Source organism: Anopheles coluzzii, chromosome 3, assembly GCF_943734685.1.
Source record: "Anopheles coluzzii chromosome 3, AcolN3, whole genome shotgun sequence".
NCBI classification, from domain to species: Eukaryota; Metazoa; Arthropoda; class Insecta; order Diptera; family Culicidae; genus Anopheles; species Anopheles coluzzii.
In genome coordinates, this window is record NC_064671.1 from 70424616 (window position 1) to 70430615 (window position 6000).

The window sequence follows — 6000 nt, forward strand, 5'->3', positions numbered from 1 at the left end:
GGCATTGTTGAAAATGTATTTTCAGTATTATACAACTTTCTTCTCGAGAAGGTTGGGACAAACTTTTTCTTGTAAGAATAAGATAGATATTAAACTTACGAACCAATCAAGCAAAATGCGCTTTGAATTTCCCAATGTTCATCGCATTGCAAAATTGTCAATCTTAAGTGAGTAAGACATCTCTTACCTTGTCCGTCTTTAGCGCTGATTAAACCACACAGACAGACACACATACACATTCCCCTCAAACGGTTGTGCAAATTCCACCATCTTCGTGCTGGATCCTGGCTGGTTAATTGATTCGGAGGCCAATGCCTCGCAACCGTCTAATCGGATCGGCTATTGGAGCGAAAGTGTGGACGCGTCCCTGTCAAGAAGACGACTAATAATTAGTGCGCTCTGCTGGAACTAATAGCATAATTCAATTTCGAGACCAGCACCAGAAGCTTGGCGGTTGAACCTGGTCGGGCTTAGCGGCAGCAGCAGCAGCCGGAGAATGAAGCTTTGGTTCGGTGACAAAAGCGTCGGAGCGGTTTGCGAAGGGGATCCGATAAAGCGACTATTGAGGCTTATTAACGTCGCAGACAATTATTCGAATTCGTCAGAAAGCGCTCTGCCTACTTCCCTTGTTTCCTGCGCTCATGACGAACGAGCATGGTTGTACAAATTATATGCTTCAAAAAATCAGGTCCCATTGATTGACGGTAGCTTTGCGTTCCGGGTTTTCCGGGTGATGAGTCGTTTGTAGTTCAAACGGCTCGCTGCTTAAAGTGGATTAAACGTGGTGGAGCAATCTAGCAAACGGGCTGGAAAATCGTTCAACACTTAATAGTGTACTGTTGTTAAGAGCGCGACAGGGACACAAGGAATGAAGCTTTTCCAAGATCTAGCAACATCTTCCCTTACACTAAACAAACTAAGATCATTGCTAGACTAGGCGAGAACTGTCTGTCACAACACTCTCAATGTGGCTATTTGCATTCAAAGTTGTACCCCTACAGTTGTGCAAGAGCTGCTGGCAGAGCCTTTGGGTAATTATTAAACTCGTTATATTTTGAACGATCGCACCCGAGGCAGCACATGCCGGGCTACATGCGAGCACAAGAAGTATAAAGTTTAATTACTTTAATTGACTCCCATCCCCACGGCCACTGGTGGGCTGCGCCAAAAGGAACTGATTGGACATTTGCACAAGGGAGACAGTGGCGCAATCCCTAGCTGGGCCGCTGGAAGTGTGTACACTAATGATGTCATTCGAATGCAGATCAACCGTACACTGGCGCGGTGTCGATAAGTGCGATGTCTCGTTAATACCGCATTTTCCGAAGCTACTCATTCGACTTAATGTCATCAACCGGTCGATTGCTTTAAAGTTTATTTCGTTAGTGGCTTAGATGGCATGGGAAGGGAAAGTGTGCGCTTTATGGCGCTCTGAGTGTGTGTGTGTGTGTTCCTGTGCCATGTGCGACTGGGTGCGACTAATTTATTCCATTGCATTTGCCACCCGTGGACGAAGTGTAGTAATTGGGAAACCGTTTAGCCGTAAAATGGTCCATTGACTCTAGAAGTGCTAGAATTTGAATTCGGGTTCCGATGCAGCAAGAGCTGTTGATTTAGTTTCGTTTATTGAGCGAATGGGATTACAACTGCTGCTAAGTTTCGCTCCTTTGCGTAGGTTTTTGGAAATGGAAAATCGTTTCAAACAGTTGGCAAACAACTACAAAGTTTCCCAATGTTCCGTGGCTCTCTCCAAAATTGTCCGGAAAACTATCAGGATACCACCAAACTATCCTGTGCACTCCCGGTTTTTGGCGCATCATCCTGGCATTGATCCTGATGACAGCTGTCAAACCTGTCATTTCCGGAGCGCTCCATACTGAAAGCTTGGAGTTCGCCTCGTGGGTGTACAAAAATTGATCCGGATATCCGCTCGATCGAATCTCGTTTTTCCCCCGAACCACGTGATAATACACCGGGAGATCTCCTTCCATTGGAGATTGGGAAGCTAGGTCTGGAATTGCTGTTGCTTGGATTGGAACGATTCTGTTGTTGTTGTTAACCGGCGAAGGGGCCAACCGGAAACTATAATCCAGTTCCGGTGGCTGAACGCAAATCAGAATTCGATTCCAACTGTGTCGGTGGGTTTGTGTGTAGGAAGCTGCTGCTGAGTCCGTGGGTTAAGCTTTTTCCTGCCATTTGCAGGGAAAAGCTGTTCATTTGTTGGTGTGCTATGTGTGTTCAGAATATTTGTGAGGTATCATCTTTACCGCTGAACAATGCGCCTTTTGCTGAAATAGATGAAGCGTGTGTATGTTTTTGTGTGTCGCCCAGACTATCGTCCGCACTATTGTTGATGTTGTGATGACTTTTCCGGCAGATGAACTATCTCTAAACCGCTGAACTGTGGCGTAATGCACACTACAATGCAATGGCAGGGGTTTGCATGGGAAGGACAAAACCCTGCATTGAGTCACTGGCTGCTGCTGCTGCTGCCGTGGACCGGGTAAAATCGGCAATCGGATTATTATGAAACTTGTGAACAGGGTGGACACCCGGTTTTGCATTGCAATATTGTCGGTTTGTGTTTCTGTGTTTGTCCGCTTCACTGGACAACAGTGACATAATCTCGATTTGGACAGGCGGAAACGATTTTATAATACAATAATACAACCGCACACAATATACTCCGGCACGATAATAAACCGCACAGCGAACGAGTTGGCTCCATCCTGGCTTCCATGGAGTGTTCGACAATCAAATATCGGAAATAGACAGCTGGTGTTTCGTCGTACAAAAGCAACTGCTTAAAAATAAAGCTCACCCCTCAAACGGATGGTGGCGATGAAACGAGCATGGAAAAGAAAGAAAGCATAAATATTCCTTTTGCCGAAAACGGTGCGCCTGACACCTATTATGTCCAGGATAGTTTATCAGATTTATGATTTACTTATACTGGGCAGGCAGGCCCGGGCGCCCGGAATTATTTGAGCTTTTTATTCCCCATTTCTTCGGGGGGAGGAGAGCCAACCCCCAACACGCTATTAACAGCGTCATGTCTTGTATCAGTCAGTCGGCTGGACTGTTTCCTGCTGCTGCTGCTGCTTCTTGGCGGGGAGGCTGACCACATTCCAGCCCTTGCCGGCATGGGTGGCAGGTGATTTATATGCACGTTTCGGACAGCGAACAAAGATAAGTTCTTAGTCCTTTTGGGGGGTCCTTTTGCAGGTCGGGTGTGAAGGCGCGTCTGTTGTGAGTTGCGAATGGTTTAAAGTGCAAATTTAATTCAACTGGCGCTTTAATAAAATTTACATAAAAGTTGTTTTATACAGTGAGTTTTCAACAGCAGAAACATCAAATTTGGTATGAAAAGAAAGCAAAAAAGCCCGCTGTTTCGTGCTCCAAAGTTGGGCGGAGGAGGAGCATTTGTGCTGACAGCGATAATATTTCCCAGCGCGCTGCATCGCGCCATGGGTTGTCGTGTGGATCCAATTTTTTGACATCGTTATTCTTGGCGCGATTAATTACTGAAATTAATTGTCATTCGTGTGGCCCCGTTCGTCCGCGACGGGGAAACTGACAAACAAAAGGCCATTTTTTTATCTCGCATTATTTTTAACGTTTTATAACATGTCATTTTTACAGTTTCGTATTGAGCTTTCACAGCATGTCGTAGAGTTACATTCCCTTTTGTGTGCGTTTATATTTTTATAAAAAAAGTATTTATCTACTCTTCTTTTCCATTTATAGCCTTCCGCAAAAGTGTTTAACCATTTTCATCCCACCTCTACCCAATAAACGAACGTCCGCCGCCCAGTCGAATGCAAATGAAGCATGTCCTTCTACCACCGAAGCCCGAAAAAACGGCGAAGCACTCATTACGCAGGCAGAGCACATCGGGGCTCCCGGAAAGGATAATAAAATTATTTTTCAAAACTTCGAACCCCGAACCGACTGGTGGTCTGTCCCGCTGTTTATCCCACACCGTATCGCATTCGCTTTTGTCGCTTTGAAGATGTCTTTGTTTTCCGATTATGGGGCTTGCAAAGTTCGGACAACATTCGGCCGCCGGAAAATCTTTACCTCCCCCCCCCCCCCACGAAAGGCAACGGGGACGCTGTTTCGGTATACAAATATTTCCAAATCCACCCAATGCCGCGGGCCCAAAAACGGCCAGTTTTGTGGCCAGCCCGTAGTGGACGGAAAGGTGGGCGAAAGAAATTCAGGTTCCGTCGCCTTTTTCGTTGCCGAAGGTTGTTGCGGGCGGGCTGGCGATGGGAGGGATATGATTCCGTGTCCGGAATGCTGGACGGTACGCGACCGCTTGCTGGTCAACATATGCTGCTGCTGCCGCTTTTGTGTATGCTGGTAGCGTACAGACCATCTCAACACACATACACACACACAAACAACAAGGTGGCAGACATTTCTTCGTTAGCTCGCAGCGAATGTTTTGGGGCAAAACGGTGATCGTGACCCTGTACCGAAAGACAAGACGGACAAGTAATGTATTTAGTGGTGCAGGCAAGTGGACAAACAAAACAGAGGAATAAAGTGTGTTTTCGTTTGTGAGAATTTGAAATAGTAAGCAAACAAGCATTGGTATTCCGCAGCTGAATGGTTGTTTTGCGAGTGAAAGTTTGCGATTTCTCGATGGTGGAAAGCATATATGAATCTTTTATTGGAACTTATAAAAAAAAACAGAAATGAAATAAATATGGTTTGTTGTTCAATAAAACACTGCATAACATTACCAACACATAAAATTCGCTTCGAAAGTACACTGCTGAAGTGCCAAGCTGTCAAGCAATCGTGTGGTAATTGATTTGAAATTCGAGCAATCGTGCTGATTGTATTAATCGACAACGCACCAGCAACCTCCTCGCAAGGTTTACTTACTCTCGATTGCCCGCACCTCGAGGGCCATGCTGAGGATTGAGCACAAAATAGAAATTGTTATTTCTCTCCCACCACTGCTGGGCACCACATCCCGGCAGAGGATTATGCGGCTGGGTGCCTGGGTAAGGTCCCGGTGGATCGATTCGGTTGGTGTAGAGCAAGCGCTCTCGGCTGTCTCGGAACCCTCCGAGGGGGTGTAAAACATTCAAATTTATAGTTTTACGACACTCCGGCAGCAGAAGAACCCGTTCCGCTAGTTTTCGTATCGTTTTACAATCGGGTTGGTGTTTTCACGTCAGAAAAGCTACATTTGAAGAGAGAGAGAGAGAGAGAGTTGAGAGGAAACGTTTAATTTTCCTCTGTGTGACAGAACAGATGCCGGTCATGGAAGAGGGTTGCAAAGAGGGAACTACATTGTTTGTATTTTTGTTTTTTTTTATGTACATTATGTTGGCCATGTACTTTCACCGAAATGGTATCGAAAAGAGGGGGCAAAGCTCGGAGAAACATGATTGACATTTTCAACAAACAAGTCGAGTATATTGTTTGCGAGGAACAGGACCGAACTGCATCAAATACGAATTAGTCGCCCCGGATTATATGTTCCTCCCCATCGCCGCTCTAGTCGTAAGGATTGAAGCAGGTCGTTAACACCCCTTTTGGTTCACTTTTATGTTCTACCAGGCTTTCAGAAATACCATTTGTTTCTGTGGTGCTGCAAAGCAAATCACGGCTTGGCTCACCCATGGGCTTGTAATGGTTTTGGTCGGTTTCATGCATCGGCAACCTTTCACTTTTTCCCGAGTTGGGATTTTTTTTTACTCAAAACCTCAGCCCAGAAACAAATTCTTCCATTCGATCAAAATGCCACCGTTTTAACAGGGGGTTGAAATCGGAGAGGGTTTGGAATCCGATATGGATTGTTACGCGCCCGAGCAACTGTTATTAGTTGAGCGAGCAAAAAGGGAAAAAACGGTTGTGTCGTATGTCCCAATAGCCAGCCAGGGAGGGAACAACGGGGCGTCTCATTTGACTGCTTCTACCGGAGAGAGAGAGAGCCATTGACGATTCTACAATTCTTTGCACCATCTACACTCTTGCCAG